Source organism: Lepidothrix coronata, unplaced genomic scaffold (genome assembly GCF_001604755.1).
Source record: "Lepidothrix coronata isolate B3197 unplaced genomic scaffold, Lepidothrix_coronata-1.0 Scaffold8, whole genome shotgun sequence".
Classification (NCBI taxonomy): Eukaryota; Metazoa; Chordata; class Aves; order Passeriformes; family Pipridae; genus Lepidothrix; species Lepidothrix coronata.
In genome coordinates, this window is record NW_016690188.1 from 931,675 (window position 1) to 948,866 (window position 17,192).

Genomic DNA, 17,192 nt, shown 5'->3' on the forward strand with positions numbered 1-17,192 from the left:
CCATCCCGAATGTGATTTTCTGGTGAAAAAGATCAGTTGCTAGCACTTGATTACAAACTCTGTGATGAGTGCTGAAATTCTGATGCCAGAGAACCTTGTTTCTGATGATTCCTTACTATGAAGCATGAACAATCCTAGAGGAGATTTCATATATCAAAAAATACACAAAGAATTAAGGTTTGCTGATTACGTCACATGTGCATACCTTAAGAAGGTGCCTACAAGCAATCAATATGTGTTTGAGATCTATTGTGTTGGTGGCCAGCCAACACATTTAAGTTTATGAGATTTCAGATTCTTTAACTAGTTAGAAAGACAGTAAGATAAAAGGAGTTAGATAACGCTCGACTTTATGTAATGTGTCCTTGAGTAAGCTGATTTGCACTGAATTTTAATAGAGCCCTGATTCATCAAATCTCAAACAGAATTAAGGTATGGACTGGATCCTAATAACATCATGCTTTATATCCATGAAAGATAAATTAAAGGATGCAAAACTGCTATTGACAAACATTGATTATATGTACTTTGATGGACTTTGAAGTTGTGCCAGATGTGTCTTGTCAGCCTCCAAAGTTTTCTTTTAAATCTCATTGCATAAGGCTTTTACTTTTTAATTATTTTTTCTCTCAGCCTCTTTGATCATGAAAAAATGTAGATCATATTTGTGTGATGCTATTTCCTATGCATTTTATTTAGATATGCCCTTGTGCACAGCTCATGATAAGTAAAAAAATGTTACATGGCACATAGTGATCTTACCCTGTTATCCTGGGTGCTTTTTAATACTTAATTGACCTTCTCAAGCTGCTGAATGAAATCTAAGCATGTATAGAGAGTTAATGCAACACTCACATCTTTTTGTGCCACATAAGTCTACACAATTAAGATGTAAGCAACAAGGTTGCTGGTCTCTGTTCCCCCGGGGATTTTGACCAGTGAGAATGTCAGACGGATCCATTTCATTCTGCCCTCTTTGTGGCAAAGTGGCCCTCATGTCAGACCCAATGGAAAGGCAAACCTCTCTGCAACTTCTGCTGATCTTAGGAGAGGGACCAAAGTTCAAACAAAAAGTTCAAACAGGTGAAAGTCCTTCTTTCACTTTCCTATATGTGGAAATATTTTGTCAGCAGGGAGCTGAAAAGAAGCTTTGGAGCCATTTTAATACTTCAAAGTTGTGAGCCCGTATACATCATCTTGCTTTCTTTGTCCATCAGGACATGGTCAGCCCTTCCAGGGCAAGGGAATGCATAAAGTCTCTCGCTGTGCATGGCAAAAGGCTTCAATGTTGGTGCAGGATTTGGGTGCAGATGTTCTCTTTTTTTGGTAATGGGCCCTTTCCCTACATCTCCAAGCCCATCATAGTGATCACAGCTTGCACTTTAGACATGAAGAACTTCTCTTTGACAGTTTAGGTGTCTTCAAACAATAAATGAAGAGAAAAAAATAGATAAGAACCATCAAATCCTTTAATATTGAGAATAAATAGATAAAAAAAATGTTTTAAGTGCTGGATCAGAACTGTGGTGGACTGGAGATTTTGTGCGTAGCTGTCGATACTGCCTTGAATAAATCATTTACTCTTAATATTCCTTCATTCCCATCTGAAGAGTGTGGGTAGTAACTTCTTTCACTGTGTGCTGTCTGTTTAGATAGTAAACTCTTCTGGCTCAGTATTTTTTCCTATATTAATGAGCAGCTCCAGGCAGAAGAGGTGCCCTGTCTTGGCTGTGATGGCTAATAGAAAAGAAGGGAAAGAATAACCTAAAAGACTGTAGTCTCAAATGATTCATTTGGAATTACTACTAAGTATTATACTCTATAATGCTTGAGAAGCTTTGGTTGCCAGAATAAACAGCAGAAACAGTACTTTGTCATTTTCTTTTTTTTTTTCCCCCTGAAATGGGAATTTCCACAGAAAAATATTTCTCTTGGATATTATTCTGCCACTGCACAAAACACTTGAATTCTGAACCTGGAAAGCATTTCAAGCCCTTTCTGGCTGATAACTCTTCTCCATCCTCCAACACAAATGAATATTCTGTGCTGGATGTGCCTACATGTGTCTGGTGTGTGTGGACTATTGTGCTGTTAGACACACTAACTGCAGCTCTAGTTATTAACACCAGAATAAACAAATCACCACAGCTGTGAGTGAAGAGAGAAAATTTCTAAGATAAAAGCAAAATAAAAACATCTACTATGTGACTTTAATAAAAGCAGAAGTTTTAGAAATACTTGCTGGCATAAGCCAGGGTTTACAAAGGTGAGGACATCTTTCTTCAGAGTCAACAGCAATGTGATGGAATATGCATGGATGCTTTGACTTTAGTCTTTTCCACTGCTACTATTCTATGGCTTTCTTTAATTATTAACCTAGTAAGTCAAAAGCCTTATACGTTTGTGCTTCCTTTTTAGCGTTCTCTCCACTTCCATTAAATACAAGCCCTTTTCAAACTGCAAATGAAAATGAGAAATCAGAAGCCCTATTATTACTCTTTATACAGAAGGACCAGAGTTGAGTGACAGTATAGGGAACTGACTCTTAATATAAAATCTGGAAAGGGGAGGAGGGGTATTCACTATGTGAAATTCATCTTGGTGCAGAAAGCCAGCATGAGGTCTAGACATCACTTATATCAACATTTAAAGTGTTGCGGTTGCATTTTGTTTCATAATTCTCTCTAGTAGCGCATTCCCAGTGATGGTTTCAATTCTTGGGCTCAGATCAAAAGCACAGTAAAAAATTTAAAGACACGCAAACAAACAAAAAACAGAATAAGTGCAGGCAGCAGAACGTTCTGTTGGACATGCAAGAGGACTCTTCCCTCACCCACACTGCTGTAACACAGAAGTAGCTGTGTTATCAAAGGCTTTGTGCAAGCTCAAAGCCAGCGCAAGAGGCTCAGCCAGTTAGAGAGAGAGGCAATCCCACACCAGGACCAGCAACTTCTCTCTCTCTGACACTGATTTGGTACCAAACTCTCCCCCCACTAAAGGTACATAAACACCACCAAGCCCTTGAAGAAGGGTTTCGAGCTTTGTCCGTGTCCTCAAAGACTGATGTACGCCTGGCCAAAAGGTTTTCTGTCCTCTTATGGCCTCTTGGGTGTTCTTTTAAATCTTTCCTGTAACAGCTCCAGATATTCTTGTTAGCTGTGCTACTTTCTGAGCCCATTTCTGTGTCTTGGAGCTGCCTGCTAAAAGCATTAAAATTGTAAAGTGGTGGATGAAGGAAGACAGTTTTGCTTTCAAGCTGAAAAACATGCATCAAAGCCCCTGTAGTAAATTTACAGAGTATTAAAAACAAACAAAATCTGACCGTAGGGTAACATCATTTTAGGAAAGATGCAATGGCCTACCTCAAAGTCTGAATTTAATGTGCACAGCTCTCACTTAACCTGCCTAGGTTATAAATCCCAAGAGTCAAGTTTTGTCCAACCATCCTAAAACAGAGATATTTTTAGACTGCAAAGGTAGAGCTAACATAGTCTCTCTGCTCCGGTTACCAAACGTCTCCTCCACAGGCTGCATTGGTCATTCTCCAGACAAAGAGCAGGAACATTAATCCAAGGGAACTCATACAAGAAAAGCCACAATGAAGTATGACCCCCATGCTATTTTGCATGCATTTAGAGGCAAGCACAAATTAAGAAATATCTAGATTTAAAAAAAAAAACAACCAAACAAAAAAAAACAACCAAAAAAACCCCTAAACCCAAGACATGCCTCCAAAATACATAATTAAAAAATAATTATTGTAATTTTTTTAAATTATCCCCCCCCTTCACTGTAGTATTATTACTTTAAAGAAGAGTCACACATTTTTCGTTGGGACATGATTTGTTTTCAGTAAAGGAATTCAACAGGAGGTCATACAGTAATACATACACTAAATATCTGGGAATTCTTCAGCAGAATAATTTAGTATGCTGTTCAATGAGTTGTCTTAATGACTGAAATAACAGAGACAAATAACTTCAGATGCAGTGATGTACAAGTCTTATGAGTGCAGCTGTGCTGTTCTGGTAGAGCCAACAAATCTTACTTGAGTAAGAACTTTACAAATATTTTATTCTCTTTAAGTGTTTAATTTTCCTTGTGCATCACTCTGAATAAGAATATACAGCAGTTTTTAAATTTTCATTTATTTTCTAATGGTCATCACTAAACATTGACAGAGTTACTCATATGAAGGGCCAGCCAAAAGGACGCGCACTGTTGTAAACCCTGCCTTAGTTCCTTGTTCTCATACATGGATGTGATGACATGTATAACAACTCTACTACTTATGTCATGTTTATCTTGGCTTTGTGTTTAACTTGGCTAGCCTAGTGTGATGAGCAGGGTCAATTTAGTTGAGCATGAAGATGTTGATTACATTTCAAGCCTAGCTTTCCCAGGTTACAATTCCTCTTTTTGTTCCACCATCTCAGATCTATACTTTGACCTGGATTTTCTTTCTGTAAAGCTATTTTTCTATGGACACTGATCAAATATTCAAGCTCATTTTCCACATAGTTGGAGTCAAACAGGTATTTTTTTTAGTTTAATTTTCTGAAACTTGTAACAGAAGCAGCACACCACTGTTTGCACTTCTCTCCATGTGTCAGTGGCAACCACAAGTAAAATTGATTATAGTTTTTATAAGACTGTCTGGGATAAGAAAGTTATCTCTTGAGCAGCAATACTAAACGTGAGCTCCAGATCGATAATTGCAGGACTAATAGCTTGTAAATTAGTCACTGGAATTGTGAGCAGATCCTAAGGGATTTTGTGTCCTATTCCCACTGAATTTCCCCTTACCTTCCTTTGAAATCCTCAACCGCTGTTCCTCCCCCTTGTTCACTGCATTCAGCACTATTTACCTGCTTCCTTCTGATCCTCTTTAACTGACCCTTTTTAACTAAGTGGCTCTCAAATATCTTTTTTTCGCTTTTCCACTCTGTTCTTCTCATTGCATTCAAACCTTGCAGGCTTTAAAGATACACTGATGGAAGGTAACAAGAGCCAAGCCCAGTGAAAGTGATGGGAGAAAGATGTTTCCAGCCCAGTGGGTTTCTGTACCCACCAGCACAGTCTCCAGAGGGCCAGACTGGGAACGGACAGACCCAGCACAAAGAAAAATCAGAAACTGGGGTTCATAAAGGGAAACGTAGACAGTGTCCACTGAGACTTCCCCTGTTAACAGCCAACAGCTGTATCAACTCACCAGAAAGTCAGTGTCCTTTTCTTGCTTCAGAGTCCTAAACCAAAAATTGAGTATTTTTAAGGTTGAGAAACTTTTATACGAGCCTACCATCACAATGTTTCCTGGTACAGTAGTCTACTGCCTCCTCTCCTAAACCTTGGTAGTAACATGAACATCCTTGTTGACAGTCTTTCTGTGATGCATCATAGTCTCCTAAAAAGAAGGAAAGAGGTAAGAGTTACTATAGTTCTATGAAATGCTTCATTAAAAGGATATCAGTGAATCCTTTCAGCTGTTAAGAAGAACTTTTTGGGAAAGAGTTGATATTTTATGTGTAAAGAAGCACTTTTCATACAGTAAGTTTAGACAGGCCCCTAAGCTTTCACCGCAAATTTTCAATGTTGAGGTGCTGGTATGGGTGGCAGCATATACCAGTGTTTGCATTAAAAGTAATTACAGTGATGTTATAATCATTCCTAAGCCAGGCATTGCAAAACTGAATAATTTATTGTTAAACTTAATGCAAATCTGCTTCAAAGTAGAACTGATTCCTGAACAGCCTAATCTTGGCTCTGTAGTGACATCCTGAAGTCAGCAAAGCAATACAGTTACACTGTTCTAAAGTCTGTGGTCTGTTCTTGGAGTACATGATTTTTTAAATGTGTGTTTATTTCCTCTTTTCACTTTACCATGGTGCCTGCCAGTAGCACAAAGGTTTCTCCTCTCTCACACACATTCCCAGACTTTCTCTCCCCTCTCCTCCTCTCCCCTAACACCCTCTGTGCACAGCTCTCACAATCCAGCACACAGCAATACATCTTAGTCCCTCTCTTCTGTGCTCCTCTTCTTGCTACTCCTCACACACAGACCCAGAGTTGCCCTGTTTGCTGGGACCAGCTCAAGGAAGGGCTCAGTGCAGGCCTTCAGTTCACATCTCCAGCTCCCAGAGGAAACCTGTCACATATTGTCTTTGCCTGAGCTAGTGTTCTCACTTGTGCACCTAACTGAGTGGGACCCAAAAAACCTGAAGCAAAAATCACCTTGAGGAAAGGAGCTTTCTCATCATGTACAGGACGCTTTGGAAGAGAAGGCTCCAGGGAGGAGGATGAACTGGAAAACCCATTTGCCCTGGCCCCTGAAACTGCTTCTGTTCCCATGAGAGAGCTGCCCAGTTCCTAACATTGCATCCAGCAAGGAGTCTGACAGACAGACACTGCAAATACATCCACTTTTCTCTGTACATCTTTGGGTCTGTCTTTCCAGCAACCTGCCACATATATTCGGTGCTCAAATAAATTCCAGGTGAAAGAAAAAGCACGTCTGAAATTACCCCTTCCCTTTCCTTCTCTGCCCTTCCCTCCCCAAGCAGATGTACCTGCTCCATGCCCCATATTTGCAAACTTTTTGCTTCTTTGAGTGATTTCTGTACTCTGAAACAGCATCATTGAATTTTGCTTAGTTAAGGCAAGACAGCTCATGTCAGAAAATGTTTGCTAGATTGGGTCTCATTTTGTAACATTTCCCCTCAAAGGATCATTCAATGATGCATCTTAGAATCAGATTCCAGAGAGGGAACTAAAAGAAACATCAATAAAAAAAGAAACTGTGAGGAAACTAAATATAGAACAGGCCAATATGAATTAAACAACATCCTAGAAATCTTCACACAATAATTGATTTGCTCATTTGTACTTCTTTCTATTCTTTAATCTTTCAGCAGGGCTTCAATCCTCCCCCCATTGCTTTTTTAATATTCTCTGTTCATCTGTTGTCTACAATATTGTTTCTGATCTCTCTCATCCCATCAATCATCTATAAAAAGAGACTAGTCCACACACTCTGGTCTCCAATCCTAATGACTGTAAAGAACTAATCACCTAAACTGAGTGATGTTCATTGTTGTAAGTGTCTCTTTGATTTATTAAACATCTCTGTATAAATTCCTGCATGTTTTGCAAGTTGCTTCCTAGAACCTGTATGAAGGCACTTTGAAATCCTAAAACTGTCTACTTGTGGGGTTTTTGGTTCACCTAATAAATGCATTCTTGTCATGAAAAATGAGCTTTTACTTAACTGAAAGGACCACTCAATTCCAAATACAGGCCAGAGCCTCAGCTTGAGCTTTCCCTGAATATACAGCAAGCTTACAAAGGCCACTCATATACACTTTATATTAATTTGAAAATGCTATGTGTGTTGCTTTGGGATGTCTCCCTACTGATGGAGAGCCATAGACACTATGGAAATACTCCTAATGATGGCATTTTCCCCAGCTGTCACTTTCACATGCTGTTGCAAGCTCTTTGGTTGAGCAAGCAGACTTCCAATCTGATTAAATAAAGTTCAAGAATTGAGTATGTTCACAACCTGTCCTAGCTAAAACGACACATTCAGCACCATGCCATCAGTGTGCAACTATTCCTCACAGTGACAAGGTGTGATTCGAGTGTTAAAGTTGCCCTCTTTGACCATACAGTCAATGCCCACTGAAGGATCTGGGGGTCACCAAAATTGGGGATTCTCAAAAGCATGAAAAATCCAGGTTCTGTCTGTCACATCAAGGACTGCCTCTCCATCTATCCCAATCTCACTTGAAAGAAAAAGAGATACAAAGGACAGAGTAGAATTCAACATGAGCAAGGTATGTTTGAAGACAGCATGAGGCTTTTGAAAGAGCCCAACTTGATGTTCTCATGAGCTAATTACCAAAAATGGGAACAAGACAAAACATTATGTGGGCACAGCTTTTGGTAGAACCACACAGGGGACAACACTCAAAATGGAGGACCAGTTTCACCAAAAACTCTTTCTCTGTGCTTTTCAAGTTTTTTCACCAGCACCAGAAGGTATGGGACTAGAAAGGAAAGGTATAAAATGTTTGAATGATTTCATTCTGGGAAGGATTCTTTGCCAATGAGAATTTTATTCCCCTTTCTCATGCTGGATTTGCACAGAATATAGAGTACCTGCTAAAAATAAATGCATACTCCTTAATGTTCACCCCAGTCTTTACCCAATCACTGGCTAATGAACCAGCTATTCTTACAGGCAGGTGAGTTTTATGCATTGATTGCCTTAGTGCCTCATACTAAGTAAAAAGGACATTAATAATCTTATTATTACAGAAACATCACAGCAACTCATAAATATAGATTCAACAGTTAACATCACAAATCTGTGAAAACCCTTTCTTCAGCACAGTATGGGCAGAGTTATGCTGGCAGGCTAAAGAAGCGGGGGAAAAGTATGTATAATTTATTCTGTAGATTTGCCCACTTTATCTGTTTACAAAACGTGCATTCATAACTTACAGCTTTTGTATTCTGTAACCATTAGCAAAACAGTCTCCTATAAACCTCTGGTAAGGGTGCATCAAGCAAGGCTGGTAAATCTTGGTTTGGTGTATCTAGCCCGTATGGATTTCCTTTTCACTTCCTGATTAGGAGATTGTCAAATGTTACTCTTAGAATGAGATTTTGTTTCCTTACATTCTCTTTAGCATTCAAAATCTGCTTTCTGCATGTATCTCAGGATCTCAAGCAAACATCAATGTTATGTGATTACAGTTGTCAGCTAGAGCAGCCACAGAAAGTGATTAGCTTCTCCACAAGTGCCTAGGCTAGGGATCTTTTCTCTCTTGCTGTTTTTTTTTTTTTTTCAGAGGAAAATGTGGCAATGGTGTTTGGGGGGTGTATTTTTTTCCTCAAATAACTGAAAAAGAAATACAGAGAAAGTAGATTTAGATTTCAGCTTAAGCAAATATTCGTTGAACTGATTAGTATAGTTTATGATGTCCTCATTATCTGCACTCATATATATATATATATATATATAGTTGCTGTAAAAAGATATTTCTATTAATATTAGGTGAGAGACCTCCATTACCCTGTTATAAGAACATAAATAAATAATAGCCATCCGCAACACTGGTGTCAGCATCTTTATTGCAGATGCTGATTTGGGCTACATGATTTCCAGACTCTCAGGAAGGAGAGACTCATTTCTATTCTGAAAAGCTGCTGCTCAGAGGACCGTCACACAAATGGACAGAGATTAGGAACAACTGGCAATTTCTACCTATGTGAACTCAATGCACAACAGAAAGACTTGCAGGGAGAAATGTTTTTAAAGACCTTCAGAAGTAAAGCACAGGCAGGATAGAGACTTTACACTGTGACAAAAAGAGCACCAACAGGACAACTGAAACCTCATGAAGAATTTAACCCCCAAGCAAGTCCAACCAAAACATTTGCTTAGAGTCATATCACATCACTCTGTAGTTGGATCTCTAATAGCATATCCTTAAAATATTTCCTGATGATAGAGTCTATCTATAAATTTTGTAGCCGTGCTTTCACTGAGAAATGATCTGTGATTTTTATCTACACGTTACCACTGACAATTTCAAACTTATTATCTCACAACCTACCTCTATCTTAAAATTATTTTTTCTCTCTTCTCAAACAAATGCTTCCCAAATCTCTGCTGGATAAATATACTGACGATTTAACCTCTTTTACAACCTATTGAGCTTTAAACATGTCAGCTCATCTAAGAATGGATATTATATATTTTACACCTCTGTTTTGGGAGAAAATCCTACATCTTGAAGAAAAGAAACAAAGACTTTCCTTTTCGTTTCTGATTTGTGTGTGTGTTGTTTGGGTTTTCTTTTCTTTTCTTTTGTTTTTTCCCAGAAAGGTGGTTGTTGCTTGAGAAACACTGAGCAGTAAAGAAGGCTGAAAGTAGTTAGTCTTGGTGGAGATGAACTCTACGGTTAGAGGGCAGAAAAGGAGGTCAGAGGTATATATGATCAATACAATATTGCACAGGAATTGCCACAGCGGACACCTCATCCCTACTTTGTGTGAGCACTCATAAATACCTGTCCGTATTGCCAATCCCTGGCTCAGCTGAAAAAGGTTCTGTATCTTTGACGCGAGGCAAGAAGATCTCCATCCCCGCAGTTCTACTGAGATTACTCAGCTGTGAACAGATAACTCGATACAAAGAAGAGGAAGAAAAAGCAAGGAAAAAAGTAGAAGCAGACAATTTCATAGAGCCCAAACCAGACAAGACTCTCTCTGATGACCAAGGGAAAGGCTTTGATAAACGGTAGGGCAGCTCCTCAAATCCAGGTCTCTGAAAGTGGGGGTGGAACACTGCAGGAAATAATACGAGAGTCCCTGCTGTGGGAGTCAAGGGAGACAGGGAAAATAGTTCAGGTAATAAAAAAAATGTTAATATTACAAGAGTGGAATGCATCTGAGTATAATTCCAGACTTTTAAGTTCAGTTTTCAAATCTTGGAGAAAGAAAGAGACAGCCCGCTGCCATCTCACTAGTTTATCACATTGAGTTTAAGGTGTGGAATAAATCAAAACTTTTTTTTTTTTTGGAACATGGTACAAAGAAATGCATTAATAATACATGAAAAAATGTTCATCATGTTGGTGTGCATCAGTGGAAACACTATTTTAAAGAAACTATGAGCAACACATGAAAAGATTTGACCTAGGTTTCACTTCTGATGTGCCAGGGTGGGGGCAAGAAAAGCATTTTTCTCACCTACTGATGTGCTATATCTGTGACTTCCCACTTGGGTAGAGAAGTTGGGTTCCCAAAGCAGGAATGATTTTTTTTCTCTACAAGCAAGCAGGGAAGTTTGAATCCTCTGAGCCATCCCCTCTATGTGCATTCAAGAGGAACAGAGAGAGAAACAAAACAAAACCTCCCAGCTAGCTGGTAGCTGCCATACCTTTTCTTCCTCTGCGTGCTGAATGTTTAAATGTCTAAAGACTCTGATGTTTGCTGAGAGTAGCAGTCATATTTGTGCTCAGCTCTGCACACTGTAGTGCAGACATGGGACATATGCACATGCCCACATCCTGTGCCTTTCTAAACGCTTGTAATTTCCTTCCTTTTAGCTTCCAGATACACACTTTACAAAAATAAATTTAAAAATTGTTCTGACTAAAAGTATACAATTGCTATTTATGGAAGAGCATAGCTGCAATAAATATTTGTTTCTAAGCTAGCTGAATCTATCAGGAATGAGAATGTGGGAAAGATCAAAGGGAAGACAAGATAAACACAAAAATGACATTTAGATTTGGATTGTGGTAGTTCCCAAATGCTCTACACAAAAATGAGACCTCCTGCAGTCAATGCTGTAAAGGTAAAAGGTCGGATTTTCTTGTCTTCTGAATCATCAACAGTCTCAACAGGCAAATTGGACCCAAGTGGGATGAAAACAGATGATTTCTCTTAGTGACCAGAGTGAGGAAATGCTCATTTTGCCAGGGCATCTTTGCTCTGGGGCTAATTTGGTTTGCAAGAGGTGTAGGTACCCTCTCCCTGGCTGGTAACATGCTGACAAGAGATATTTGGATTCTGCAACCTCTGTGGCACTCTGTGTGCAAGAGGGAACATTTTGGAGAGCTTGTGCTTTGGGAATACAAGAGCTTTGGTTCCACCAGCTCTTCTGTGAGCTCCCTGTCCTCTCAGGGTTGGTCAAACATGGGCAAACCGGACAATTTCCTGAATTCAGTGGGCACTTGGTGGACAGAGAGAGAAGGGAAAATGGACAGAAAACTGTGCAGACCCACATGGCAGTCTATCATGTCCCACTCTCCAACTCATGTTGGAGGACATCTCAGCTGTGCCTGGGCAATCAGAGGGGGAGGGCTCTGTATTGTGTCCTGCAGGGTGGGGGACCCACAGCTGATGAGTCCTCACAGGGCTCTTTGCATGCATTTCATTCCTCTTCCCACACACTACCACTCCATCACCCTCCCCTGCATGGGAGGAGCCTGGGGGTGAGCATGGTTGCTGTCAGACTGCATCAAAAAGCCCCACATGTGGCCATGGGAAACCTCTGGAATGACCTGCTGTTGGCCATCACCTCCCTGTGGAACCAGCAGCGCAATCCTCAGCAAACCCATCATCCTGAGCAAGGAGTGCCTCGCATCCAAAAGCTGCCCTGCCCTTCCCTGCTGGACCCAGAAGTTCAGGTGGAGGGTACGGGAGAGGGGGAATTCACTGCTCCAGCAGACAGTCATTGCTCTCCTTATATATATGTCTTCAGCCTGTTGTCACCGTCTTCATTTGTAGTTTTGTGAATTACTTTTAACTTATTTAATAGGCTCTCACAATAGGAAAAAAGACCCTAAGGAAAGAGAATAAAAATTGTTTCTTTGCTAAGACCTTGCCTGGCAAGTTTCAGCTCAGAAACCCCAGAGAATGCAGAAGAGATTAATGAAAATGCTGAGAATCACCATAATAGTTCCAACTACCCGCACCAGTGTCAGCAGGCTCAGCAGGGCCTGTCATTAGAAAGCCCTCTTTTAAAAGGGTGTCCCTCCTATTAGTTAAATTATCTAGACTGTGGCGAAGAATATTCCAAGGTGACAGAAATCAGAACAGTACAGACTGCTGAAAATGAAAATCAGATAATTGCTCATAAATTACTTCTGGGATCTTTCAAGATCTTTCAGTCTTGCTGACTGAAAGACAAGTCATTTGGAATGCAATAATTAAAATAAAAGCTGCAACATGCAGGAAATGTAGTTGGAAGGAAGATATTAAAAGATATATTGTACCTGCATAAATTATCATCTGGTTTTCAATAACATCCTGAATTTTCTCTTATTCTCCTTAAACAGTAAGTGTGGATGAGAACCCTGGCATGGAGACCAACCCTGGCTCTGGTCCCCAGTCTGTTCCCTGGATCTTCGCACATATTCTAGGCAGGGGTAAAAAGGATATTATTGTCCTTTTTCACACTTTTTCACCAATGCTGTGTCTGCTTAATGCTCAGTGACACCCACCCTTGACACAGAGGACTAGCAGATTTTCAAGGGTGGCACAGCCACCCCTCAGATCCCCTCATGACTTCAGCCCCTTTGCAGGAGAGAGACTGCCCCGCTTACATGAACTGAAGGAAGAATCCAAAATTTCCTCCCCTGGGATGGGACCTCAAGCCTTCACCAGGAAATATTTTAAACAGAAGGCCTTTTCTCCTAATTTTGCACATCTGAGGCTAAAATTAATGTCACTTGGTGTTCAGCGGAGACACCTCTATATTAGTTTTTTTCAGTAGTTTTAGATGAAAGCTGCTGAGAGACGGAAGGGGTGCTCTGATGAGCTGAAGGTCAAGACATCATCACATTTTCAGCTGTATTTTCTCTTCTTTTTCTGATCATCCCACACAGCTACCAACTGTTTGGAGGAGGATAGCCAGGCAACTCCAGAAAATGTCTGTTAAAAATCCATTTGACTCTCATTTACTGCTGACCACGTTTGGTCTAAAAACATTAAGAAACTATTTCACCCTTCTTGGCATTTATTGGACTACATGGAGATGTTTTCTCAGACTTTTCTTTTTATTTTTTTTTAAAAGCCAGACTGTATTTTGTTAGTTACCCAGAGGATTTCATGCATGGGCTACTCTATAAAGAAGAATTATTATTCCCTAGAGACAAATATGGTTTCTCTCTGAGAAGTTGCATAATAACTCAAGTGGGATGAACAGGAGTTTTCTGTTGGTGTTAAGGTTCACAATTAAATTGGGGACAGTTTCTGCTATAAGAGGGATAGATATCCAATTTTAAACCACCTTTTAATTTGTATTGAAGTACAAATTGTACTGCAAGTCGTCTGCCCCCGAGTTACAGCTGGGCAACGAGAACAGGACAACATCAGACACCGCCTAGTGATTCTCTGTTGTTACCCAGAGAAAAATTTGGTTCTCCCAACCAAATTTATAGCTAGGAGGAGGCAGCGGAAGCTGTAAACTGAGGGCTGGAACTGTTATCCTGATCTTAGTAAGGCCAAGGATTATACAAGCATCTGAAATTTCCTGTGCTGTTCAAGATGAGGCAGGAGACAATCCTGCAGGACAACCACTGTGGCACGGACAACACCGTCTGTTCCTGGGGAGGAAAATGTAGAATTTTTGTCTTCAGGGCTGCTTCTCTGCACTTTTTGCCAAAACTAAATTAACCCCACGAACATAGAACAAATGTACATATATTACAGGGCTCCTTTCATGAATAAAGGATGCCAGGTCACCTAACCTCCATCCAAATGAGCAGCACAGAAAGGGAGAGAGGAGAAGTGAAGGTAATTTGATGTTACAGCGGGGAGGAGGTGGAGGTTTACATACAGCTGAATCACTGAACAGCCCAATCTGTCAGAAAACAGCAAATATCACAAAAATTCACATGATTTTCATCAATCTGTCCCCTGCCCTAGCACTGATGGAATCTCCTCTTGCTGGTTCTCAGAGACCTTGCACAGTGGAGACATCACAGCCTCTTGGCACAACCCCTTGCAGCATCGATCTCACTGTAATGTTGGACCTCAGTACAAAGGAAGGGACAAGAATGATTTTACCAGTTATGATATCATTCCCCCACAAGTGATGCTTTTCCCCAATCCCATCACCTAAAGCTCTATTAAAACCTGATGGTTAGTACATGTCCAAATTTTCCATTACAGAGAGTCTTTACCATTCCTCCTGCTCTTTCAGTTTAGGAAATACTTTGCATAGGATTCAGGGCATGCAGGTGGGAGGGTTTCTGCAGCCTGACCTTTCTATAATCTGTAATTCTCTGTGGCCGTGGCTTCACCTTTATCTGGAAACATATGAAAAAATGTCTTTTGGAACAACGAGAAAAAGGCTGGATAAATAACTGCCTATCAGCTTCTGGGATGTGTGGGAAGAATAAGGATGGTTATCCCTCAGTGAATGCCTGAAATGAGCAGTCAAGAACAAATGAAAAGCTCATACTCCTATTTTATGACTACATCTCGATGTTACATTGAAATGAAGCCATTTATCCTGAGCCTTACCTGGGCCCTTCAGAGTTCAACCACAATAGGCACCATGGGGCTGGTGTTCAGGGACACCACTGAGGTGCATGTCTGCAACACATGAGCCCACTCTTAGACATGTTTAGGGGTCAGGGTTCCTGGCTAAATGCATTGAGATGGACTGTGTGTTGTCATTATGTCAGAGGTATGCGTGTGCAGCCCAGAGGAGATCATATTTATTTATAGACAGGGGAGCTTTGAAGTCTTTCTGTGTGGGAACCCACTAGAGAGCAGACTGAGATCAGGCCACAGAGTTGGTATTTTATGATGGGTATCGGTTTCTGCATTGCCAGTTTCATGTGCTCCTCTTAAATTTCCTTGCTCCTTTACCACACTGTTTCTCTATACTTACTGTTGAAAAATATTTACATGAAAAATGTTCAAAAGGGAGAGAGGTTAGCAAAACTTTCAACTGGGTTAAAGATATTAAGCAATGTTTTCCCATTCTCCATGAAGTAGTAGATTCTAGCTCTGCTTACTCAGGACTTCTAGCAGGCTGCCGTACTCACAGGAGGGTGCTTTCTTAGCTTATTTTATGCATCAGTTTCATGTAGAATAATTGTCTGCTTCTGTGAGTGAAGAACATATATTTTCTGACAGAGATTGCTTATCTCAAGGGCAAACTGAATGTAGATCTTCAGCTTGGAGAACATCAACTTTTTGTGCAATTTAGCTAGCAAATCACAGAATCATAGAATCATAAATACCAGGTTAGAAGGGGATCTCAAGGATCTGGTCCAACCTTGTTTGGAAAAAGCATAGTCTAGACAATATGCCCCTGTCCAGCTGAATCTTGAAAGCGTCCAGCGTTGGGGAATCTAAATGTAAAACCATGTCTACTCTTGAGGACTTTCTTCAAGCTGGAGCAGATACATTCTCAAAAAAGACTGTGAAAATGTGATCATATTGAGTCTGACCTCAAATCTTAGTACTTGAACATGTATTAACCTGGGTCTGAGAGCTCCATTCTCTTGCATTTTTTGCATGGTAAATCTTTATATTCTTCTCTCTCTCCTTGGACACAACTTTATTTTCCACCACCAACAGCAGGAACTCTGACTTTTCAGATAAGCATCCAGCCATGTAAACCTCTGTATCTAAGACAGAGAGACAATAAAACTGAGACTGTTTTGACTGCCCTCCCACAAGGCATTTCTATGTTTTTCTATCTACACTGCCTCTGCCCAACTGATCAGGGCTCATCCTTGCACCTGAATGAACTGGACCATATTTTTGGTGAAGAAACAGAAAATACAGAAGAAAGGGTGTCCTGCTGCGCTGGCTGAAAGAGAAGGACAGAAGGAATAGAAGGAAGAGGAAGGGAGTGAAGCTGCCAAATGTAGCTGCAGCGTGTGACATTGGAAGAGACAGCATGGAGGGGACAAGTACTCACGGGATGGCACAAATTATGCAATTTGTTTACTCTGCAGTGATGAAACAGAAAGGTCAGTTTCTATACATCCTGGCTTCTAGGCCGGCATATATGATTCATATATATATATATGTATTAAGTCTTCTATATCTCTACAGCTCAGGCTGCCATTCGTCTCTAGTCTTCTAACAAGCAGGCTTTTGAACAGCATTCACGCTCACTTTTTAAGTTTCAAAAGAGGCGTCTCTTGCTGTAGAGGCTGCTGCTAATGAGAGATGAGGCGAAGTGAGGAGACAGCACTACTCCAGGTCGTCTCTGTGTTGAGCCACCCTGTACTGTGTGAGCAGATGATAGCAATGTGCTCCATCACTCTGGCTGCACTGTGTGGGTCAGAGTTTGTGTTAGCACACAAGTAACCATTAACCTGGCCTTTGCAGCTGGCTCCCAAAAACATTTCTGAGCATTCACCTCTTGTTCTGTATATAACAGTTGCATTCAAGGAAATGTCAGCGAGCAAAAAGATATGACAGGAGTCACAGAAAAACAAAGTCATAGAAACACAGAATTCACCTTGATCTAGGCAGGTAGAGAAACTCTCTCACTGGCTTGATCTGTGCAAAGGGAGCTGCACTTCAGCTCACCGTCACAGGAACAGGCTGTGGCCACAAAGTCCCTCAGTTTTTTCCACCACTGGGCATGCACCCAACATCTGGGTGGCATGAACTACAAGTTTGACTGGTTTGCAGTGGGAAGA